Genomic DNA, 26,225 nt, shown 5'->3' on the forward strand with positions numbered 1-26,225 from the left:
AAGCGTTCAGTGAATTCGAAAGTAAAAGTCTATGTACCGACTTGACAGAAAATCCTAGGAAGTTCTGGTCTTACGTTAAATCAGTAAGTGGCTCTAAACAGCATATCCAGACACTCCGAGATGATGACGGCATTGAACTGAAATACTAAACACCTTTTCCCAAAGCTCTTTCACAGAGGAAGACCGCACTGCAGTTCCTTCTCTAAATCCTCGCGCCAACGAAAAAATGGCTGACATCGGAATAAGTGTCCAAGGAAGAATAGAAAAGCAACTGGAATCACTCAACAGAGGAAAGTTCACTGGAGCTGACGGGATACCAATTCGATTCTACACAAAGTACGCGAAAGAATTGGCCCCCCCCCCCTTCTAAAAGCCGTGTACCGCAAGTCTCTAGAGGAACGGAAGGTTCCAAATGATTGGAAAAGAGCACAGGTAGTCCCAGTCTTCAAGAAAGGTCGTCGAGCAGATGCGCAAAACTATAGATCTATATCTCTGACGTCGATCTGTTGCAGAATCTTAGAACATGTTTTTTGCTCACGTATCATGTCGTTTCTGGAAACCCAGAATCTGATCTGTAGGAATCAACATGGATTCCGGAAACAGCGATCGTGTGAGACCCAACTCGCTTTATTTGTTCATGAGACCCAGAAAATCTTAGATACAGGCTACCAGGTAGATGCTATTTTCCTTGACTTCCGGAAAGCGTTCGATACAGTCCCGCACTGTCGCCTGATAAACAAAGTAAGAGCCTACGGAATATCAGACCAGCTGTGTGGCTGGATTGAAGAGTTTTTAGCAAACAGAACACAGCATGTTGTTCTCAACGTCTACAGACGTTAAAGTAACCTCTGGCGTGCCACGGGGGAGTGTTATGGGACCATTGCTTTTCACAATATATATAAATGACCTAGTAGATAGTGTCGGAAGTTCCATGCGGCTTTTCGCGGATGATGCTGTAGTATACAGAGAAGTTGCAGCATTAGAAAATTGTAGCGAAATGCAGGAAGATCTGCAGCTGATAGGCACTTGGTGCAGGGAGTGGCAACTGACCCTTAACATAGAAAGAAGGATCCTTTATTGTATGATTATATGATAGCGGAACAAACACTGGTAGCAGTTATTTCTGTAAAATACCTGGGAGTATGCGTACGGAACGGTTTGAAGTGGAATGATCATATAAAATTAATTGTTGGTAAGGCGGGTACCAGGTTGAGATTCATTGGGAGAGTCCTTAGAAAATGTAGTCCATCAACAAAGGAGGTGGCTTACAAAACACTCGTTCGACCTATACTTGAGTATTGCTCATCAGTGTGGGATTGACAGAGGAGATAGAGGAGATCCAAAGAAGAGCGGCGCGTTCCGTTACAGGGTTATTTGGTACGCGTGACAGCGTTACGGAGATGTTTAGCAAACTCAAGTGGCAGAGGGGCGAAAGGCAAAGGACCCGAGTTCGTGTCTCGGTCGGACACACAGTTTTAATCTGCCAGGAAGTTTCAAGTGGCAGACTCTGCAAGAGAAGCGCTCTGCATCGCGGTGTAGCTTGCTGTCCAGGTTTCGAGAGGGTGCGTTTCTGGATAAGGTATCGAATATATTGCTTCCCCCTGCATTACCTCCCGAAGAGATCACGAATGTAAAATTAGAGAGATTCGAGCGCGCACGGAGGCTTTCCGGCAGTCGTTCTTCCCGCGAACCATACGCGACTGGGACCGGAAAGGGAGCTAATGACAGTGGCATGTAAAGTGCCCCACGCCAACCACAGTTGGGTGGCTTGCGGAGTATAAATGTAGATGTAGATGCAGAATCTCCTCCACTCCTTTATCCAAGCCACAGTCCTCTTTGAAACGAGAAGTGCAGCTGCAACCTTTGCTTGCTTACTTCATCCAGTCCGATGACCGTGGCATCCTACAGACGTCGAGGTCATTACAGAGGGGCGTCAATCCGCCAAAAGTTTACGCCGTCAGCAAATCGTTCTTGCAGTACTTGGCAAGAGCAGTCAGTGCTACAGCTACTGAGCCTGGGAGGCATCATCAGGGGTGTCCAGCGGTGAGCGGAAGGCGTGACGGCGATGGGTGACGCGGCGTGACGGAGGCGGTGGCCGTGGGCCAGTGCGCCGCCCGGCTATTTGCGTGCCGGCCTCGCGTCACACGCAGCCCCACTGACGTCCGCTCGCGCCGCGGCGTTTCGTACACAATCGGGAAAAAACGCTGGCTCTGGTCTCCCTCATTTTCACCGTCGCTTACACCCACAGGCAAGTATTTCTCCACCGGCTGGCACTTTGCTGAGAGAGGTGGCTATCTGGGACTCGGTAAAAGAACATCTACTGCAGCTTACCTGTACTGCACGGCAAAGACGCAAGCAGGTTAGCTTTCAAGAAAGCAAGTTACAAGCGAGTAAAATCGGTGACTCCATGGGATAGCTTCTCGGATTCTAACAGGGCGCCAGTTGGTGATCTAGAAACAGCGGAACTTCTGCAGATTATATTAAAAACACGCATACAATGGGGGGCACCGCGACCGGCAATGAAATGATGAGGGTCACAGAGATACCGAAACAACTAAACTGACAGACCTTTGAAGACAGGCGCAAACTATACCACGAAAATCCGCTCACAAAGTTCAAAATCAGCTTTAAGCGAAGAATATACGAAGGCGAAAGGCAAGAGAATACCACCTAAAACATGACTATACCTAGTACGACACCACTGTATTCAATCCAACATCTGAGTTGATCGCAGTTTACCTATTAATTGCCGGCCGGGGTGGCCGAGCGGTTCTAGGCGCTACAGTCTGGAACTGCGCGACCGCTACGTTCGAAGGTTCGAATCCTGCCTCGGGCACGGGTGTGTGTGATGTCCTTAGGTTACTTAGGTTTAAGTAGTTCTAAGTTCTAGGGGACTGATGACCTCAGAAGTTAAGTCCCATAGTGCTCAGTCATTTGAACCTATTAATTATCCCTGCAGTGTGGTTGATGAAACGTAAACGTAAGCGCCACTCAGAGATTGTCTTAGACCTGTTCCGACTGGCCGACTACTGGCCTACCAGCGATCTACGAGTATGATCGTGGCCCATACTTATCAGCAGGAAGCCAATCGCCATAGCCGTTATTGCGAATAGATGAATCGGTGCCGCTGTTTCTTCATTCAAGTATCTCCTCATTTGGCCTCACTAGGCTAAGCAGACCCCGTTCCAAATGTAATTATCCTTGGAAACAATCTGAGGAGGTACTGTGAAACGAACTCAAGTCCTTCCACAGGGAAGGCAGAGACGCCAGCCCTTGGGCTACGGGGGCGATCAGTGTGGCTGACAATAAGGTAAACCTGTCTTCAATCTTACGCCGGTTTGAACACCGTAGTGTTTTACTAGGCGAGATGCAATGCCCCTCTGTTCGAAAGAGCTGGCGCAGTTGTTAGCACACTCCACTCATATTAGGGAGGACAACGGTTCAAATCACAGTCTGGCCATCCGGATTTAAGTCTTCTGCGACTTCTCTAAATCTCCCCAGACAAATGTCAGAGTGGTTCCTTTGAAAAGGCACTGCCAATTTTTTTCCTAATCCTTTCGTTATCCGAGCTTGAGCTCCAGTGCCCACGCTGTCGACGGAGCGTTAAATTCTAAATATCCTTTCTTTGTCTTTCTCCGATCTTTGACCTGACTCAGCCATCCGTGGTGAGAGGGGGGAGGGGGGGGGCTCCTTTTCAACGCGGCCTCCAAATCACAGTGTAACACGCAATTTATTGATACCTGAATAATTACCAAAGCTAAAAGAAGCGATAAGGCATCTGGAACCGACTGGGGGTGAAACCGTTAGCCTTCGTTTTGTTGTATGACACTTAGCTACTTAGCCACCAGTTACTGAAAATAAATTTATGTAGAAGAACGTAAGGAAGACAGGACTGTAACACCTTGTTGAAATCTGCGACGATAGAGACAAGATAATAGCTTAGGTTGCCGACAGAGGCGGCCCTATTTTTCATGGGGGTACGCGGTTTCAGCATTCAGAACAGAAGCCCACTGACTTACACTACATCATCGTGCTTGTTGATGATGATAACCGTAGTTTGATCCACTGCATCCATTGTCCCTCGCGACCTTGGCGTACCTCCAACTCCGTTCCAACGTCCGCCGTTAAATTCCAAACCGTTCGGCATTGTCTTTTGGAGTGAGGACACAAGACACTGTTGATTGTCGCCCTTTCATCGGGAAAGGACGATGAGCTCGTCCCCTCCGCCACCACCACCATCCCCGCTGCCCCCCCCCCCCCCCACACACACACACAATGAGGCGCGTTCGCGCGCTCTCGCACGCACGCACACACGCACACACACGTCCTCTTTGTTACGAGTTGGCTACCCGCTGGCACGAAGCCTATTTTCTTTCTTTACTGACACTCTTTCATGACGAAACGGACGCTGTCATTACACCCTATAATCAAACATTATATCTTATAACGGTACGCCAAAGTCCTCCCAGAAAACTGAAAATATTGCGTTCAGTTGAAAGCTCTGCACCATGCTGTAATCCACACATTCATAGCCGTTAGCGGCGTGTTGTTTATCGTTACAAAGAATCCACAACTGTCTTCATCAAAATTAATATCAGTACTAGGAATTTCACAAAACGTGAATTCCCCTAATATTTTACACAAGTTTCAAGAATCCGAAACACGTTTTTCTACGAGTGATAGCCCGCGAGGAGGCAAATATTGTACTGTGTGGTCAATATTACCAACTTTTATGTCAACAAAGGCCACGAATCCATTTTTTTCCTACTGAACAATATAAATTTTAACCCCGATTGAAACCTGACAAAGCGACACTTTGTTTGTAAATATTTGGAATGAGAGTCTTCGCAATAACTGATCGAATATGCCCTTAATCTGAAGTACCTATCTGACAACGCTGTTCCATTAAAGAAACCAAGTAAACGCAGGATAATGAATTGGAAAATGCAGTACATCGGCAAACTTGCTCTTCGAGTCCAGCAAAATTCAATTCTCTGTTAGTGAAAATTTCACTGTGAACATCAGAAAAATGTTACATCAGGACAAATCTTGTTTCGAGAGCTACCGAAACCACTGAACAGGAACAACAATCTACTGAAAGAGAAGAAGGCTATAGTTACATTAATATTTTTTTCAGATTAATAAAGGTTACGAAACTTGACCGTATAGTAAAATCCTTGCGTTGCTGACGTTTCACAGACCTTGTATGTGCACTGACTTCAAATAAAAGTGTCGTTGGGGTTGAAATCAATGAAGATCCAGTAACATTCATTGAAATCAATGCAAACTGTTCAGATGTGCTGAATCTACAATGAATCTCGAGCGGTAGCCTTCTGAAATCACAGACAGAAATATCAGAGACGAGAGTTTTGAGTCACGCCTTGGTATGCGCTGATACCCTAACGGTTTAGGAGACTCCTCGTGATTTGAAAGAACTTCAGGTTCGAATTCCCGTCCGGCACAGATATTCAACGATCACTACACATTCAAATCCTATATTTTCAGCTGAAAGCACTCGTGAAATAATTGAAGCATCCACGACACGCGAAGACTCACAGACCAAGCGCCAATAAGAAACTCAGTTCATTTATAAATATAAAGGGATGATCCACAAGGCCCCGGGAGTAGAGAACATTCCATTAGAACTACTGACAGCCTTGGGAGAGCCAGTCCTGACAAAACTCTACCGAGAGCAAGATGTATGAGACAGGCGAAATACCCTCAGACTACAAGAAGAATATAATAATTCCAGTCCCAAAGAAAGCAGGTGCTGACAGATGTGAAAATTACGGAACTATCAGTTTAATAAGTCACGGCTGCAAAATACTAACGCGAATTCTTTACAGACGAATGGAAAAACTGATAGAAGCCGACCTCGGGGAAGATCAGTTTGGATTCCGTAAAAATAATGGAACACGTGAGGCAGTACTGGCACTACGACTTATCTTAGAAGCTAGATTAAGGAAAGGCAAACCAACATTTCTAGCAGTTGTAGACTTAGAGAAAGCTTTTGACAATGTTGACTGGAATACTCTCTTTCAAATTCTGAAGGTGGCAGGAGTAAAATACAGGGAGCGAAAGGCTATTTACAATTTGTACAGAAACCGAATGGCAGTTATAAGAGCCGAGGGGTATGAAAGGGAAGCAGTGGTTGGGAAGGGAGTGAGACAGGGTTGTAGCCTATCCCCGATGTTATTCAATCTGTATACTGAGCAAGAAATAAAGGAAACAAAAGAAAAGTTCGGAGTAGCTATTAAAATCCATGGAAAAGAAATAAAAATTTTGAGGTTCGCCGATGACATTGTAATTCTGTCAGAGACAGCAAAGGACTTGGAAGAGCAGTTGAACGGAATGGACAGTGTCTTGAAAGGAGGGTATAAGATGAACATCAACAAAAGCAAAACGAGGATAATGGAATGTAGTCGAATTAAGTCGGGTGATGCTGAGGGAATTAGATTAGGAAATGAGACGCTTAAAGTAGTAAAGGAGTACAGATATAAGTGTCAGGAAGTCGTTTCTAGAAGTATTTGTATGGAGTGTAGCCATGTATGGAAGTGAAACATGGACGATAAATAGTTTGGACAAGAAGAGAATAAAAGCTTTCGAAATGTGGTGCTACTGAAGAATGCTGAAGATTAGATGGGTAGATCACATAACTAATGAGGAGGTACTGAATAGAATTGGGGAGAAGTTTGTGCCACAACTTGACAAGAAGAAGGGACCGGTTGGTAGGACATGTTCTGAGGCGTCAAGGGATCACCAATTAAGTATTGGAGGGCAGCGTGGAGGGTAAAAATCGTAGAGGGAGACCAAGAGATGAATACACTAAGCAGATCAGAAGGATGTAGGCTGCAGTAGGTACTGGGAGATGAAGAAGCTTGCACAGGATAGAGTAGCAGGGAGAGCTGCATCAAACCAGTCTCAGGACTGAAGACCACAACAACAACAACAACAGCAACAACAACGATGTTTATAATCGTCACAAAAGCAATGTGTTCCAATTTAGTGCCTTTTTTTTTTTTTTTTTTCAAAGTGAGAAAGCTGAAATTTTGGTAGTGTGTATTCTACCAGCACGATAATTGGCGACCTCACGAGTTACACAGTAAACAGCGGATAGGCAGGCCTTGGAGCGAGTAATGAAAGGACAAAGCGCGACTGCTGCCCGGAGGAGAGAGACACCGGTGTGTCCAAAGGCTGTCGCGAGCGTGAATCAGGTGTGAGTCAGGCGCCGCGTTATGCAAACGCTGCATTCCTGCTGGGGGTCAGCCACCGGGGCTGGCGCGGCAGGACGCGACCAGTGTCACGGCGAAGATCGCCTCTCTATCGAGCCGTGATTCACTCCACACTGCACTACGCCACAAAGAAAACGTCCGTGAGGACAGTGTTTCACAAACAAAGCTAGCAGCATAGACGAAGGGCGGCCAGGAGGAGTAAATAAAGAAAGGCGTGGAGGTTTAGGGTTTAACGTCCCGTCGACGACGACGTCGTTAGAGACGGAACAAGAGATCGAATTGAGGAAGGAAGGGGAGGGATGTTGGTCATTTCCAAAGCAGCAACACCGGCATCTGCCTTAAGCAATTTATGGAAACCACGGAAAAGTCGAATTTGGGTAGCAAATCGCCGAGCTGCCAAATGCATGTCTGGCGGCTTCTCCAATGCGCTACCTCACTCCCATGAGGAGTTCAGGTAATATTTGGCAAAGCGTGAGACCAAAAAGCTACTGGAACAAAGGGCAGTCTACAACATTCGAGCCGGCTGCTGTGGCCGAGCGGTTCTCGGTGCTTCAGTCCGGAACCGCGCTGCTGCTACGATCGGAAGTTCGCAGGTTCGAATCCTGCCTCGGGCAAGGATGTGTGTGATGTCCTTAGGTTAGTTAGGTTTAAGTAGTTCTAAGTCTAGGGGATAGACGACCTCAGATGTTAAGTCCCATACTGCTTAGAGCCATTTGAACCAACATTCGAGCAAACCAAGCAGGAGTAATAAAAATGTAAAATCGGGAGAGACAAGAATCTCGTTCAGCTATTTAACTTCTTCACCTAAAAAGGCAGCAGAAGAAGTGAAACGTAATTTCAGTACAGGAGTGAATTTGGCAAATACGGAAGATAAATATCGTTGACGGTACAGCATTTTAGTTGGAGGAGCACTCCGACTTCAGGCCACGAGTGGCCTACCGGGACCATCCGACCGCCGTGTCATCCTCATGGAGGATGCGGATAGGAGGGGCGTGGGGTCAGCACACCGCTCTCCCGGTCGTTATGATGGTATTCTTGACCGAAGCCGCTACTATTCGGTCGAGTAGCTCCTCAATTGGCATCACGAGGCTGAGTGCACCCCGAAAAATGGCAACAGCGCATGGCAGCCTGGATGGTCTCCCATCCAAGTGCTGACCACGCCGACAGCGCGTAACTTCGGTTATCTCACGGGAACCGCTGCGGCAGTTGAAGGAGCGGGAGGTGTTTTTGTAGTAGACGCTCTACATAATTTGGCTTTTTAAGGGTAAACAAAGCACAAATGAAATTAAATCAAAGCGTTGGCGAAGGATATAGCGGCTTATCAAACAAAAAACTTGGAGAGATGTAGACGAAGTGTTTGAACAAGTTTGTAACCTGTGATGCAAGATTACACAAGACAATGAAATTGAGGAAAATGTCAGCAGATTACAGCAGGCAAAAGAATCTCTCATTGAAAGTGTAGTGTTAAATATAGATACATAAGTGTGAATACTAGGAAAATCAGTGCACATCACAGTGAAGCGTTCGTGAATACTTGAAGGGGCGTAGTGATCTGAAAAGAGAATACAGGGCAGTATTCGACGTAGGAGTGTGCGAAACTAGCTGCAGTCGAGTGGCGTTTTGAATTTACATGGAATGGGCAAACTGGCGGATTTTATATTAGAACAAATAAGCCCTCGGTCACAAATATTAAGTCAAAATTGACCAGGTTTCGACGCTACTATGAGCGTCGTCTTTAGAATTAGGCTAACTGTTCTAAAACATATTAGGTATATAATGCATTAATAAAATTAAAGTTTGTACTGACTGGAAAAGATGCAGTACTTACAAGTCACATATTAAAAAAGATCTAAGCCGGAAGGGCGACGTCATGAATAGTGATGAGATGGGATCCGCTAAGGGCTGCTCGTACTGTGAACAAGGGTTGCAACAAGACTGGCGGATTTTAAGTGAATAACTGATTGCCTCAGCCACCAAGAACCTCGTAATTGGGAGGGCCACAACATATCCACAAGCATTCTTTCTTTCCAGACGTATTTATAGTACTTGCGATTCTTCTGCCGTCTTTTGTGTACCTGCTGTGTGATGTCCATTCGGAATTTACACCACAGCACAGCATTGCATTTTAAACGTGCTTTTCTTTCTTTACTATTTCTTGCGTCTTCTTTTTTCATGCGCAGTTTACGTTTTTCCCCAAGAGACTCTGTTATTGTTGACACAAACGGCATCGAATGAGCTGAACCTAACTCCCAAGCTGGCCAACACTGCTAGTGGGTCACGCGCTTACAAAGGAGATGAGCTCAAGTACGCGTATAAACAGAGTGCACAGAGCGGACGTATCTGCAAATACCGCTGCCGCGGTCACGTGGAGAAGTTTGCGAATAACTGTGCGGGGCGGCGTGGCGCGGCGCGCCGCGACCGGCAACCGCCCACCGCACAACAGGTTGCAGCGAGCCCGGAGCCCGCTATCGGTGACCTTTATCTCCACAAGCCGTCCATGCGCTCGAAAGGCCACTCCCAGCACCTGCGCCCATACGAGAAAATGCCTGTCCGCTCCACGACACGAGCAACAAATGAACCGCGAATTTAAGCCAGGTGACCCCGTGTCTTCCCACGTTCACAACGACAATCCCTTTCATTGGAAATTCCCAGCGAGAGGGTAACACTGCACTGGTCCTAGAACCGCTTGGCCACTCTGTCCGGCAAATATGGAGGGGCATGGGGTCAGCACAAGGCTCTCCCGACCATTGTCGGATTTCTTGACCTCGTAACCGCTACTTCTCACTGAAGTAACTCCTCAGCTGACATCACGAGGCTGAATACACCCCGTTCCAGTTCTCACATCACGAAAAAAGTCCCTGACGGTACCGGAAAACGAACCCGGATCCTCCGCATACCAGCCATACACGCTGACCACTGGGCCTCTCAGACAGTAAATGGGCAGCATAGTCATTGTTTGTGGCGCCAGAAGCTGCCAGTACTGTTACGTTCACAATAACGTTCTGCATTTCACTACTAACTACCATCTATATTTAAGTTCCGCGAGCCATCTTTTCGCGATGCAATATGTTGGTTGTGTCTTTTGACAATGTATGCTCTCGGAATGTTAACAGTAAACTATACCGTGATAAACAATGCCTATCCTGTATCATCTGCCACAGGATTTCGACGAGCATCAATATGACGCGTTCGCGCTTGTTAACTGAAAAGTGTGGGGAAACGTGCTGCTCTCCTTTGGATTTTCTCTGTTTCCTCTAACACTCCAATCTGGTAAGAATCCCAAATTGACGAGCAATACAGGTCCACCGGACGTTTTGTAAGCTATCTCCTACACATTTTGAGCTGGGCTGCCAAAGTGTTCAGTTTTTTACCGAACTGTTCGCTATTTCATCCCGTGTTCGGTATCGAAGTAGGAGGGGTTCGGTACTTTAAGTATTCCATTCATATCAGTGATTTAGATAGTTTGTACTCAGCAATCTGTATTCTAAATATTACTTGGGAACAATCACAAAGTCAAGCATCTACATCCACGTGAATCATTTATGGCCTGACGCTGGAAACAAAATGCTTGTCGTTAGGGTAAAAGCTGAATTATGCAGTCGGTGTAATTTGAAGTTTGCTGCATGCAAAAAATTATAGGTGACAAAAATTTCTGAAAGCTGTATCTAGCAATAACAAATATAATTTTTACTATTTACTAAGTGTTTTATTATGTTCTCCATCAGGTCAGCAAAACCTTTCGCCACGAAAAGTTCGGTAATTTAGTCTATTTAATCTGGTAAGCCTGATTCTGAGCATCCTTCCAGTGAATGTCAGTCTGTTATCTACGTTTCCTGTGACTATTTTTTGGGTAGTTGTTTGACTTTAAATCGCTCCTCACATTTGCTCATACATATATCGCGTGTGTATTTTGTTATAGCCCAGAACACAAGCTTCGGTTACGCTCGAAGTCACTTTTACGTCTGATACGCTCAGTCCGGAACCGCGCGACAGCTACGGTCGCAGGTTCGAATCCTGCCTCGGGCATGGATGTTTGTGATGTCCTTCGGTTAGTTAGGTTTAAGTGGTTCTGAGTTCTAGGGGACTGATGACCACAGATGTTAAGTCCCGTAGTGCTTAGAACCATTTGAACCATTTTTACGTCTGATAAAATTTCGCCATTAAGTACGAAAGGAATGATGAATAAAATACTGTGTTCCATTTGCTATGAAATCATCAATCGGTCACAGGTTTAATGTGCTACAGTCAGAATGGCTACATTACATCGAAGTAATTCAGTCATTCGTTCCTTTGTTTTCGAATGACTAATAACAACGCAATAGAATACTTATCAGAGCAATACAAATGCCTAACAAACCCGTCTATCGAAAGTCTTTTGAGTTAATTCCGAGCGCTGAAAAAAGGCGTACTTATCAGAGCAATACAAATGCCTAACAAACCCGTCTATCGAAAGTCTTTTGAGTTAATTCCGAGCGCTGAAAAAAGGCGTACTTATCAGAGCAATACAAATGCCTAACAAACCCGTCTATCGAAAGTCTTTTGAGTTAATTCCGAGCGCTGAAGAAAGGCGTGATAGACAGCAACGGTTCACCGTACACAGTAAACAAAGGCATTGTTTCTCGAGCGTGTGTGTGCCCCGTGAGTCAAACGAGTGGTGGTTTATTTTTATATCGATACGGTAGATGTAGCACCTCTCAGATCCTTGCCCTCTGTTTTTGAAGGTGCACTTAGGGCTGCTTTATCTGTCACTGGCTGTATCAATAACCTCGTATCACGCGTACGTGCGTGCGCGCATCCTGTGTTATTTAGAAAACTCCTCCGCAACGGTCCTGGGTGGTGACTGGTTATACTTACGGAATGGAAAAGACACTTCTAACGGGGTAGTACTTACAATCTAATGTAACGGCACAGTCTCGACGTTAGTAGAATCGATCTCAATGTCCACCTTATGTTGCAAGGTAGGTTTGACGTACGTCCATCATAAAAAAGAGAATAGTGCATATAAAAAGAGGACATAACTTTTCGATACATTTTTGCAGTTTATAATTTAAAAATAAACAATGTAGAACTACCCTAAACTAAAACAATGACTTTCCGCGGCTATTTTAAGACTAAATATGCAGAACCTAGACAATTTATTCGTCATCAGTAAACTCAATTATCTCATTATTGTGTTTTTCACTATTATGCCACGATTATTTGTAGGATGAATACATCTTCCTTAACACTTTTTTGACGTTCGAGACAATCACAAAAAATGTGCAGGCACTGTAGGAGCAGGATGAAGCCAGTCTGCCAAATCGTAGTTTTCTCACAACAGTATACTAATACACACAAAAATAGCTACCTGATGCGCTTTCATAATTAACGTTTCCAAGTCGTGTGGAGTAGCAGCAAGAGCAACCGTCAAAGGTGGTTTCTTAGATATGTTCTCACTCGGAGACAACGTGCAAGCCAAAAAGAGCACGAAAGAGCTGATTTTCTTTTGAATATTTGTTTCTTGATTATCGCATGTACAACGCAGGTCTTCGTGCTATAATAGTAAGGTTATCTACAACACAAAAGGTGAATAACTAAAAACTCGAGAAATTTTGTCAACAGCGAATTACTGAATTCATACAAATGCGCAGAAAGACATCTGGCACGTTTTCTAATACTTCTTTTTTAGTCATCAATCTTCTAACAGATTTGACGCGGCCCGCCACGTATTCCTCTCCTGTGCCAACCTTTTCATCTCAGCTACGTCCTCAATTATTTGCTGGATGTATTCCAATCTCTGTCTTCCTCTACAGTTTTTACTCTCTACAGCTCCTTCTAGTACCATGGAAGTTGTTCCCTGATGTCTAATCATTCTAATACCACAAAGTACTAAATAATTGCCAAAAAGATTTTTCAGTACAAAGTTGGGTCGAGGTCAAGAAGGATATAAATGTAACCAACTCTTAAATAATTTTTAAAAAATCATAAATACTTCACTCAACTCAAATATTTAAATTCCTCCTTGTATTTCAAAATCGCATAGGTTACATATAATTGTGAGCGGCTCAGTGGTCACTTCGGCGACTCGCCTGCCCCTGGTCTTCCCGTTATCTAACTGGGGAAAGGGGACCTATAGTTTAAAAAGAAAAGCGAACCACATGTCGTTCCTGGGCTCAAATCGTTGAGAGCTTTAGACTAGCTTAAGCGCAGACTAAAATTTTCGTGATCCGATCGGGATTCGACCCCACGACCTCTCGGTTTCCACGGACGTGCTTTATCGATAGACCGCCAGGCTCGACATCACCCAGGCTGCAAATCAGAATATGAGACGGCTGACAGCGGAGAAAACGGGAGAGGTAGAAAGAAACATACGGCCACGGCTCTGCCCAAACATTGATCCTAGTCATGCATTAGATGAGATGATGGAAATACCCGCACAGAGATTTTGTCCAATTATGTCCATAACTACATGCAATTTATAACTAAAGCTATTCTCAGCTCTGAGGTTAATTTAAACGGGGCGACGTGACCCTAGGCACAGTCCTGTTCGAGGTGGGATACTTTTAGCTAAATCTGACCATCGAACTAACTTAGTCAGGCAGTTATAGAGGGACCTACAACTACGGAACGCGATGTAACTCGATATTTGCACGTAAACAAATCACGGGATATCGAACCGCAGAGCCCAAGATTAATGATGTGAGACCCATTTTTTTTCACGTTATTTCTCTACTCCCGAACCTTGCCTTTCTCAGGAAATGCTCTTACTGACTGAGCTACCACTCCTTTTGAGCCGTGGAAAGAATTGCTGTTTTGAAGAGCGCGCCGCAGCGCATTGTGTGAAGCAGTCGCCTTCCGTCTCTGGCGGTGGCGCCGCTGTGGCAATCGCAGCTTTGGTGTCTCCCTCTGGTGGAAAATGGGAAAGGTTGTCTGTTCACGTGCATTTAAGGGGCGCTATGAGCTCACGAAGGAGGAGTCTGGTCAGTTGGTCAGCCGGGTCAGTGTGGGGCAGTCAGTGTCTGTCTGTCGTCCGGAGTGCTAGGATGTGTTAGGCCGCCAGTCTGCTCGAGTTTGTTCAGGTGATGGTTGGATCGATCGGTTTGTCGGTCGCGCACTGGGATGACTTGTCCGACTTGAGCGTCGGCGCATGTGAGGTCGCCACGTGAGTCCGGTGGGCCGCGCCGTATAGCGGGAGGTAGTGGCTTCGCGGCCGACACGAGAGCAGCAGGAGTCAACCCACGACATCGGTCTGGCGGTGCGAGCTGCGGCGCCGTGAGACGGGAGATCGGCACGCCTTCCTGCGTCCGTTGAAGCGGCTGGCAGCGGACGGTTCGGGAGAGTGTTTTGGGGGTGCTGCTCCAGGTCTTCGCCAGACATCGCAGTTATTTAGAAGTTAAGTGATTCGTGATATGTTGTTTCATTTACTTGTTAAATTCTACTACCTTCCTTGGTCAGTCTCTCGTCCCCAGCTTGCTCGTCTGTCTTCCGTCCGAATTTGTTAGGCAGTTAGTGTCTGTCTGTCTGTCTGTCTGCCATACGTTAATAGCTGCCTCTGTCATGTTTGTCGGATTCGGTATTAACGAATTTATTCCTTGAAGTGTAACGGCCGAATTCCTGAAATATGTTTTTATCTTGCCTATCATCTTGAGAGGCGGTATATGTGTAATGTAGAGCATGTTTGTATATTTTATGTAAGACTGCATTTCATGGGTTTTTATTTAAATGGTGATTTTAGTATATAAAGCTGCCACCCTTCCACCGTAAGAGTTTTTTAAAAAAAAAAACAAGTTGCACTTTCGGTGGCAAGTAATTTTTTTAATGTGAGTGTTTTGTACCATTTCCATCCCTCCTACGGGGTGCATAGCTTATGTGTTTGTGTAAGTTGTTAAAATTTTTAGTTTGAAGTAATCCGTTGTGTTGCAGATTTGCACCAGTGTAGTCTTTCAGAACTTGTCGTGAGCGGTTGTGACTACGGCCGTGTTAAAAGGGAGAAGCAAGCTTCTTAGCCCGAAAGCTCAAACTGTAAAAAAAAAAAGTTTTTTCTGTCTCTGAATAAATTGTAACTTGATATTTAGAGGGTGCTTTCCGAGTATAATTTTTAAATCTTTTTTTTAAAAAAAAACCTTTTTAAGAATAAAATTTCCATTTGTTGAAATTTAATTTGTTTTCATCAGTTACCCACTGGCAACTACTTCCACGCTCACATAGTGTGATTAAATGTGTTAATGTTCTTCATGAATCGTTAGTAAATAAAGTAAATTCTTATGAAATGGTTTTGAAAGTAAAAATCACGGTTCACTTTTTTATTGTTATTTTCTACTTCTCGCCATCCCCTGAACCATCAAGCCATTAGAAATTTTCAGTGGTGTTAAGAGCGAGCTATACGGATATTTAATCTGAGGAGAGGTGGTCCACTGCAGGTAGATATACAGTACTCCCCTGGACACCCACTGACGGCAGACTTTCTCCGCGGTTTTGCCGGCGACCGACAGGTGCCCGGCGCTACGCGGCGCTTTATGACTTCCGCGGACCCGCCAGTGAAAGCAGACCGACGACATGCGGCGCCGTGGCTTCCTGCAAGCACGGCACGTGTCCTCTTGTACAGCTACGTACGTCACCCGTATGCACAACATGGTGACGCGAAGGGCGCTGTTACCTCATACTGACTTCACGCCGTGTTTGTATAGTGAGCGGACGCTTTCGCTAGATTCAGTACCCACAATACCTGCTCACGCTTGGATGAAGTGGAATGTAGGAAGGAATATTACGGTTTAACATCCCGTCGACGACGTGGTCATTATGGACGGAACACTTGCTCGCATTGGGAAGGGTGTGAAAGATAAGACGGCTGTGTCACTTACAAAAGAATCTTTGCAGCATTTCCCTTAAGGGGGGTAGGACGTCAAACGGGCCGACTTGGAGCAGGAGAGGCACCACAGGACATTTTATTTTCTACTGTCTATACTTTCACAAACAAATTCATAAAACTTTGTCAGAATGACCAGGAAGGATTCAGGATTCACACTCGTAGCAGTGGAAGTGCAAAAACATAACAAAATAATTTTTTTTTAGATATGAAATTTCATCTTTTTTTCACATACTGTTGGCTGCATTTGTTGCTATAGGTACATTTTTCTTCACAAGTAAGAGAGATTCTTTGATGAATTTTACACAGCATACAAACCATACTTACAGGTGTATAAAACTCTAGAATTTTCTAAATCTATAAAAACTGTGGTAAAAATTGAGATAATTAACTAAAAAATTTGATTTTTTTTCTAAACATAAAGTTTAAAACGTAACAGCTCATTCATTTATTCATAAATTAAATAGATTCTAGAGTTTCAGACACCTGTATGTATGGTTCGTATGCTGTGCAAAATTCATCGAACCGTCTCTGTTACTTATGAAGAAAAGTGTACCTATAGCAACAAATGCAGCCAATAGTAAGTGAAAAAATTATGAAATTTCACAAGTAATAAAAATTATTTTGTTATGTTTTTGAACTTCCGCTGCTACAAGTGTGAATCCTGAATCCTTCCTGGTCATGCTGACAAAGTTTTATGAATTTACTTGTAAAAGTATAGACAGTGGAAATTAAAATGTCCTGTGGTGCCTCTCCTACTTCAAGTCGGCCCGTTTGACGTCCTACCCCCCTTAAGAAATGTAGTGAATCCACCAAAAAATCTAAATCTGGAAGGACGGACGAGTTTGTGAACCGTAGTTCCGAATGTGTGTACTGTGTGTTAATGCTGTGCCACCTTACTAGAAGGGTGGAACTGAGGAGACGGCAAAAATACAGTGTGGTCTACGAAACGCGGACACCGTGAAATTTCCACATACCGAAAAATAATTTCATTAACCTACAGCAGGTACGGGGGCATTTTTTTGTTGTACGGCTAACACTTGTGATGTTTTCATTGACCGAAATATAAAACTATTTTGATTGCAGGGATTATTTTTTTTAGCGTCACTCGACATCTCACGAAAAGATGAATACGCTGATCCATTTGGCAACGCTCATAATTAAATTATTCACAAAAATAAAATACTTGCAAATATTCAAATGTGTGTGAAATCTTATGGGACTTAATTGCTAAGGTCATCAGTCCCTAAGCTTACACACTACTTAACCTAAATTATCGTGAGGACAAACACACACACCCATGCCCGAGGGTGGACCGAACCTCCGCCGGGACCAGCCGCACAGTCCATGAGTGCAGCGCCTGAGACCGCTCGGCTAATCCCGCGCGGCAAATACTGGCAATTGAGCTAAACACTGAGAAATACACTGATGCGGCTCAGTTTTTTTAGTCGTATTAAGAGAAGTAGAAATGAACAGCTTCACATTCAGGATATCTTCCAGATTTTTGTTTTTGCGAGAAGAGTATTATCATGTGCTATACCACTATACTCGTATTAACATGTGCTATACCACTATACTCCTCTCTTCGTGAGCTATGCATTGCCACTGAAAAATACTGAGCTCTATTAAAACTACTACATTTACTCCTATATTTTAGTAAATAATAGCATTTCAAATGCTAACCGTGCAGCGAACTACTTGCCACCTCTTTACATGCTACTATTTGGCGGAAACCGTACTCCGATATCTGCAGCCGTCGCGGGAATTTTCAGGTATGCGCTTTACAGGAGCGTATGTTCCATGGATGAGATGGAATCGCCAAATCCGAAGGAAGCCTGATGTAATATCACGAGTTTGTCGTTCTTGGAGAAGAAGGGCTGAAGGTTGTGTCCGTATGGGTGGTAACCGATTGAACACTTGCTGCATTGTCAACATATAGATGCATATCACAGGACAGAATGGCCATATCTAAAAAAGATTTGGCTCAGAACATGTACAAGGTGTCCCACCTAACACTGCCACCTCACGTATTTCCGAAAAAAAAGTTAAATACAATTGGCCAGGGATGGACCCATGTAAGAGACTTACACAATGAGCAGATATGCGCAATACATAAACCTAGACAAACATCAGCTTCAAGCACAAAGTTACGCTTTTTTTTTTAATGACATGTGAATGTTTTTTCTACGGAAATGAAAACCAGATATATAATTAGTGACGGAAGACTTGTTTTCATTGTTCTAAACCTCATACGTCTGCAATATGTAGAATTTACAGCAGGGGTGTCCAACCTGGGGGCCGCATGTGGCGCAAAAGAAGTATCAATGAGGTGCAAGAAGCGAGAACCCATTACGTGATCGTAAAAAAATTCCATAAAATTTCGTTTATGTTAAGTTACGATAAACAGAATATTTTCAATCTTAAACTCCCGTCTCTCGATGCATTCTGTCATTTGTCCACTCCGGTAATTTTCTACCCCTCAGTGGTTATTGTAAGTGTTTGGTATATTACGTGCGACCCAGAAGTACTCGTCTTCTTGAAAAGTGACCCAGATGAGCTGAAAGGTTGGACAACCCTGTTTTAAAAGCTGACAACGCTGCCACAGTTTCTGCAGTATTGCGCGGAGCAAGGGTTGCCTACAGCAGGCTTGATGACAGTGTAGGCAACACGCATTACGGAATAACAGGATTACGGCAGAACCGTTTCCATTATTTAGTCTTCAGTATTCCAGAAGACATAAGACTTAGAGCAGTGAAACCAAGTCTATCATCACTAATTGCACGTCTAGTTTTTATTTCGGTAGAAAAAATATACATGTGCCCTTATGCCATTTAAAACAAAAGGTAACTTAGTGTTGGAAGTGATGTTTGTTTACTTGTAGGGATTGTGCAATCCTGCCCATTGTGTTAGCACCTGACATACGTGGACACCTGGCCAATTGCATTTTTCACATTTTGTTTCATTTCGTAAATATATGAGGTAACAAAGTTAGGTGGGGCACTGTGTATGTAAGAAGGTATTTTTAGTTTCGTTAAATACCGTAGCTTGCAAGAAAGTGGGTCAATTCTTTTGAACACGTTTGCATTTGAGACGTTTGAAATTTGCGTAAGTAGCGACAGTCACAGTATGTGAACATGCAGCGCTGAGGCGCATCGTTCCTGACCAGTGAAAGCAGCAGGAAAAATTAGCGAAAGCGCTTGAGCACCGTGGTGGAACAGAGCGTTAGGAATGAGGAAAATAAACCGATTAACTCTTGTGGGGATGCGCGCCTCCGACTCTCTCATTTATTACGTGCCGGAGGCTCGTTAAGAAGCTAGACACGCGTCCCGCTCAGGGGAGAGGATCCCTAGACGGAGATTTCCAGTGACAGATTACGGCAACGCCACTGGCGCCGAGAGCAGACATCTTTATGGCGGGGATAGAATTTCTACTGTGCTTTGTCCTCTCTGCTCCCTCACCGGTGCGGCGACAAAGTATTACAAGAGATATCCGGTCTCCTCATACTATCAGGTTGGTGCGTAGGTTCGTTGCGTTTTTCATTATCTACATCTACACGGATACTCTGCAAATCACATTTAAGTGCCTGGGAGGGGATTCATCGAACCACCTTCACAATTCTCTGTCATTACAATCTCGTACAGCGCCGAAAGAATGAACGCCTATATCTTTCCGTAGGAGCTCTGATTTCCCTTATTTTATCGTGGTGATCGTTTCTCCCTATGTAGGTCGGTGTCAACAAAATATTTTCGCATTCGGAGGAGAAAGTTGGTGATTGGAATTTCGTGAGAAGATTCCGTCGCAACGAATAACGCCTTTCTTTTAATGATTTCCAGCCCAAGTCCTGTATCATTTCTGTGACACTCTCTCCCATATCTCGCGATAATACAAAACGTGCTGCCTTTCTTTGAACTTTTTCGATGTACTCCGTTAGTCCTATCTGGTAAGGAACCCACACTGCGCAGCAGTATTCTAAAAGAGGACGGACAAGCATAGTGTAGGCAGTCTCCTTAGTAGGTCTGTTACATTTTCTAAGTGTCCTGCCAATCAAACGCAATCTTTGGTTTGACTTCTCCACAACATTTTCTATGTGTTCTTTCCAATTTCAGTTGTTCGTAATTGTAATACTAGGTATTTAGTTGAATGTACGGCTTTTAGATTAGACTGGTTTATGGTGTAACCGAAGTTTAACGCGATCCTTTCAGCACTCTTGTGGATGACCTCACACTTTTCGTTATTTAGGGTCAACTGCCACTTTCCGCACCATTCAGATATTTTTTCTAAATCTTTTTGCAGTTTGTTTTGATCTTTTGATGACTTTATTAGTCGATAAACGACAGCGTCATCTGCAAACAACCGAAGACGGCTGCTCAGATTGTCTCCCAAATCGTTCAAAGGAACAGCAAAGGGCCTATAACACCACCTTGGTGAACGCCAGGAATCACTTCTGTTTTACTCGATGACTTTCCGTCAATTACTACGAACTGTGATTTCTCTGACAGGAAATCACAAATCCAGTCACATAACTGAGACGATATTCCATAAGCACGCAATTTCACTACGAGCCGCTTGTGTGGTACAGTGTTAAAAGCCTTCCGGAAATCCAGAAATACGGAATCGATCTGAAATTACTCGTCAATAGCACTCAACGTTTCATGTGAATAAAGAGCTAGTTGTGTTTCACAGGCACGATGTTTTCTGAACCCATGTTGTCTGTGTGTCAACAGACAGTTTTCTTCGAGGTAATTCATGTTGTTCGAACACAATATATGTTCTAAAATCCTGCTGCATATCGACGTTAACGATATGGGCCTGTAATTTAGTGGATTACTCCTACTACCTTTCTTGAATATTGGTGTGACCTGTGCAACTTTCCAGTCTTTGGGTACGGATCTTTCGTCGAACGAACGGTTCTATATGATTGTTAAGTATGGAACTAATGAATCAGTATACTCCGAAAGGAACCTACTTGGTATACAGTCTGGACCAGAAGACTTGCTTTTATTAAGTGATTTAAGTTGCTTCACTACTCCGAGGATATTTTCTTCTACGTTACTCATGTTGGCAGCTGTTTATGTTAAAAAAAAAACACAACAGATACAGATAACAGTGACTTTCGTCATAAATAATGTGTTATCATTCACTATTTCCAACAGCCTGTCAACGCCGGGGTAGCTTTTCGAGTCCGTGACTGTAGAAGTCACTTGGTTTTGAGACGAAGAGCTCGTCAAACTATGGTCGGAGCGCACTTCCATCCGGAAAGGGAGTACCTTTAAAGTATTCCACAGAGAGCGGAAAAAGTGAAAACCTGAGGGCGCAAGGTCAGGCGAATAAGATGGGTACAGAATTACTTCCCAATCCAACTCCTCTATAGTGTTTCTTGTGAGTGCAGCAGAATGAGGGCGGGAGTTGCCGTGGAGTAGCATCACTTCACGCAGTCTTCCAGGTCGTTGTTCTTGGATTGCGTCTGCAAGATGTCTCAGTTGTTGACAATAAGTATCAGTAGCGAAGGTCACACCTCGGAGAAGCAATTCGTAGTACTCCACACAGTGCTGCTGCTCCTTTATGACTTTCCTCACTGTGAGGACGTTCGAGTGGAAGTTTGTGGCCTGTTCGCCTTTACTCCCCTGGGAATCTTGTTGAATCTTCTTTCTGGACTGTTGGTTATATCTGGACTGGCAAGGAGTGCCGATGATCTATTTCTTGTGCTTCTCGATGTGGCGATTTTTCTTTTTCTTCTTACTCGTTGCTGAGGTCTCTTCCTCGGGGGGGGGGGGGGGGGGGAGGGATATCGTGCGTAACGTATCCTGCTTTATCATGTTCTCCGTTAACCAGAGAAATGATTATACAGCGCATCTGCCATTCTGTGAAGACAGGGTAGGAATCAATCAGATTGAAATCCTCCCTGGAATGACCAATAAGGCCTTCTGGATTGGATAGCCAAGTGGTCGATGTGGGAGTGAAGGTTTAGGATGGTTTGGTGGAACGAAAGGATAGGGGTTCTCGTAGTGGGGGTATGTACCATCGCGAAGCAAGCCAGCGATCTTCTTCGTTACAGCACTTGCGCTGTACATGTCTGGAAGCGGGAGGAATGGGACTTCTTCCCATTCTTCTTCTTCTGCAGCTGCTTCGGTGTCCTTGTTCTTGTGCTGTGTCGCCTCCCCTTCGGCAGGCTCGTCAGTCTGCGTGGCCATCGTCGCGAACTCCTTTTCTCGTGCAGGAGTCGTCTGGGTGGCTGTTCCACCAAATGCATTACATTATATTTTGTGGATGCGCGCAGGCCTTTGTATCGGAGTGGCTGTTACGTTTGGGCTCAATCATTGTTTTCTTTTCCTTATGTAAAGACACAATTTCTCGTCATCGGTAACAATACAATATATGAACGCTCGCTGTTGTTCGTGAGCCAGACGAGGAGTAGAGATGAACTTATGGCCGCCAGCTGATTTTTGCGATTTTGGCTTCAAATATGAGGTACTCATTCACCCTATCTTAGAACCTTCTCCTTTGCATGCAAATGTCGCACTATGGTGGAATGACCACAGTTTAGCACATTTATCATTTCTCGAGTAGAGTGAAGTGAATCATTGTGGATTAATGCATTTAAACGATGTTCATCAAACCCCGAAGGTTTCCCTGAACGTCGAGAGTCACTAATGTCAAAACGACCCTCCTTAAAACGAGGAAAACATTTTCTTGCCGTGTCCTGTCCAGTGGTGTTACCCCCGTAGACGCCGCAAATGTTTGTGGCTATCTCCGCTGCTGTCACCCCTCCATTGAACTCAAACAGAAGAATATGTTGGAAATGATCCGGTTCCTCCACTTGTCACTCCATAGAGCCGGCCGTTGTGACCGAGCTGTTCTAGGCGCTTCAGTCCGGAGCCGCGCTGCTGCTACGGTCGCAGGTTAGAATCCTGCCTCGGGCATGGATGTGTGTGATGTCCTTAGGTTAGTTAGTTTTAAGTAGTTCTAAGTCTAGGGGAGTGATGAACTCAGACGTTAAGTCCCATAGTGCTCAGAGCCCATTTGTCACTCCATAGTGTCCACAGCTCCACTCACTACCTCCAAATGACAAAATGACAATATGCAAACTCAAGTAGCAACATTGAACTATAAATAAAAACGGCAATCGATATATAAACCCATAGCGTCGGAATACCAATATGCAAAACAAAAACGTTACGAACTTATGCACCAACCTATTAAATAAGACAAGAGATTCTTATCGCTGACAAGTGCCAGTGTATCTGAACATGTCGAGGAAAAAATTGGAAATTTTGCAGTAAGATCTTATGGGACCAAACTGCTGAGGTCATAGGTCCCTAAGCTTACATACTACTAAATCTAACTTAAACTAACTTAACGCTGAGGACAACACACAGTCCATGCTCGAGGTAGGACTCGAAACTCCGACGGGGGCATCAGCGCGACCGTGACAAGACGCCTTAGACTGCGCGGCTATCCCTCGCGGCACGTGTCGAGGAAATATATACAGTATGTGATGGCGAATCAATCGAGAGTCCGTAAATAGGCTGGTCAAAACAATTAAATCGGTCAACGCATGCTGACGTATACAGGTGAAAATGTGTCTGGGTGAATTGAATACAATCGTAGGAAGAGATGAGAGGTCGACCTCTCACCTGGCCACGTCATAACAAGTGGCACATTGTTCGCGTGTAGGATCCCCAGAATTGTCTGTAGGTGGCGACTGCGTTAAATCGATGCGAGTAAAGTTTCTGCAACGTCTCGACAATCAGTTTACAGGAAAATGTGGCGCGCCATTTGTAGTACGCATGTGTGATGTAGCAGATCACACAAACAGGAAAGAAGAGGTGGCAGAGTTTTAACTCTCCATCGAAGTTTGGTTGGTAGCACAAGCTCAAATAAAAAAGTAAGAAGCAGGGATTCACCCGCCATCTGTCGTAGGTTTTTATGAATGTCCATCCCAAAATTTGCTTAGAGTGATTTAAATAAACCGTGGCGTACAATAATTAGAATGGCAACTGGGATTTTAATCCCGTTCGTCCCGTATACGACAGCAGTCTAAAAACTGTCTCTATTGCAACGTGAATATCGGACAACGCAGCGAGAACAAGGCGGCGTAGTTAACCTTGCCGAATACAACTCCTAACTTTATTTTGTAATGTTTTATTAGTTACATTATTTACATCTAAGTCTGTACTACATACGTTCTTCGGGGAGGATAAACCATTGTACAAGAATAGTTGCCCTTTCCTTCTTGCCGCGCGGGGTAGCCGTGCGGTCTGAGGCGCCATGCCACTGTCTGCGAGGATCCCCCCGTCGGAGGTTCGAGTCCTCCCTCGGGCATGGGTGTGCGTGTTGTCCCTAGCGTAAGTTAGTTTAAGTTAGATTAATTAGTGTGTAAACCTAGGGACCGATGACCTCAGCAGTCTGGTCCCACAGGGACTTACCACTTTTCCTTCTCCCTTTTCTTGTTTAGTTCGCGGCAAGAAAGATAGTTGAACTGATACCAGCCATATTACAGTTTCTCTAATATAACGATTGTTCCATTTCTGTGTTCATTTTGCCGAAGTGCTCTCGAGCGCCATTAAAATCGTAGGAAGTTCCATTTTAAGGAACTGTAGGTCCTTCAAGATTTCGTACATAATTACTAACAAATACGAACAGTACACAAAAATATCCGGCTCTTTACGTAAAATCATTGGCCGAAATATTTATTTATCTATATCCATACGTTCAAGGAGTGACGGAGGTATCTGCGTTACTTGAAACTCCCTGTATGCGCAGGTGTAGTAAATTTAGTGGGTGTATATGACGTGCTTCAGGATATTTCTCATTTAGTTGTCGCTTCTTTTATTCGTGCAGTGATTTGTATACTGGGAGTCCCATTTACCTTGCCTACCCAAGATAACCTTTTGTACAGTTGTACAGAAACGAAATAAAAAATGTATGAAACAACTGTTGTTTAGCTGCCAGAGGGACATTAACCGTCATAACCTCTTGAGCTTTTGTTCGTTACGGTGTGAAAGACAGTACCTCTTTTTCAAATAGCAAACTATATTTATTTGTTCGGTAATCCACTGTGTCTCCTGAAGATCTGCTCAAGAATATATGGCGCCAGCGGTAAACTAACTTGTCCAGTTGCTGGGGTTGATAGTAAACAAACGGAAATTATTGCAGTTACAGTTCCGCTAACTTAGATTCTCTATAGATGAGTAGTTACGCTGCGTAACTTCAGTTTGTGCTAGTACATGAGAATCGAAGTCACTTTAGCCTTACGTTGTAAATAATGTCATGCTTAGGTGACTGGTGCTACGTTCTTGGGCGGGCGTTCAGAAGACGAACTGGATTACTGTATGAAAAATACAGGGTGCTATTTCAAAAAGACATACGGCTATTCAAGTCTTCGTAATGAACAACGTTAAAAGAAAGGCAATCAGTCTTATAACATTTTTTATTTTGCCTCTGGGCAAAAAGCTATTTGTACCGGCCGCTGTGGCCAAGGAGTCCAGGGCGCTTCAGGCCGGAGCCGCGCTGCTGCTACGGTCGCAGGTTCGAATCCTGCCTCGGGCATGGATGTTTGTGATGTCCTTAGGTAAGTTAGGTTTAAGTAGTTCTAAGTTCTAGGGGACTGATGACCTCAGACGTTAAGTCCCATAGTGCTCAGAGCCATCTAAACCAATATTTGCAATTCACATTTAAGTGCTTGCTAGGGGATTCATCGAATTACTATCAGATTATTTCTCTACTGTTGCAGTCTCGAACAGCACGATTTGTGGAATCCGCGGAGCGCTTGTTTACAGGTGCAGAGCGCTGATGACGCTGGGAGAGAGGCCGACCCCTGGCCGTGCAGACGGCGGCAGAGTGTGCAGGCTTTCGCCAGCGCCGCTGCCGGCTTTCCCGAGACACGCCCCCGCTGACCTTCCAGCCTGGCGGCAACAGGTGGCGTCTCCAAGCCACCTACTAACTGCAGCTCTGCCATCTCATCTCCATGTCTTCAATACCGAGGTGTCCTGGCGGAATCCCTGTAGAAATCATCGCTAGAGGGCAAATGTGGACTACGCATAACGTAACCTTAGAACAGGCAAACCTCAAAGCTTCAGAACAGTACAACGAAAACACTGTCCTGCAGCCGCCATTTAATGATGTTGCCATGAGCATAAACTAGACTT

The 26,225-nt window shown here is 44.5% G+C and overlaps 1 protein-coding gene across 1 annotated transcript in view; it reads right to left on the bottom strand.

Moving 5' to 3' along the window:
* The window catches only part of LOC126187613 (uncharacterized), a 200,434-nt gene that overhangs the window by 98,081 nt on the left and 76,128 nt on the right, over positions 1-26,225 (bottom strand). The gene's annotated exons all lie outside the window — the stretch shown is intronic.

The sequence above is a fragment of the Schistocerca cancellata genome, chromosome 5, assembly GCF_023864275.1.
Source record: "Schistocerca cancellata isolate TAMUIC-IGC-003103 chromosome 5, iqSchCanc2.1, whole genome shotgun sequence".
Taxonomy (NCBI): Eukaryota; Metazoa; Arthropoda; class Insecta; order Orthoptera; family Acrididae; genus Schistocerca; species Schistocerca cancellata.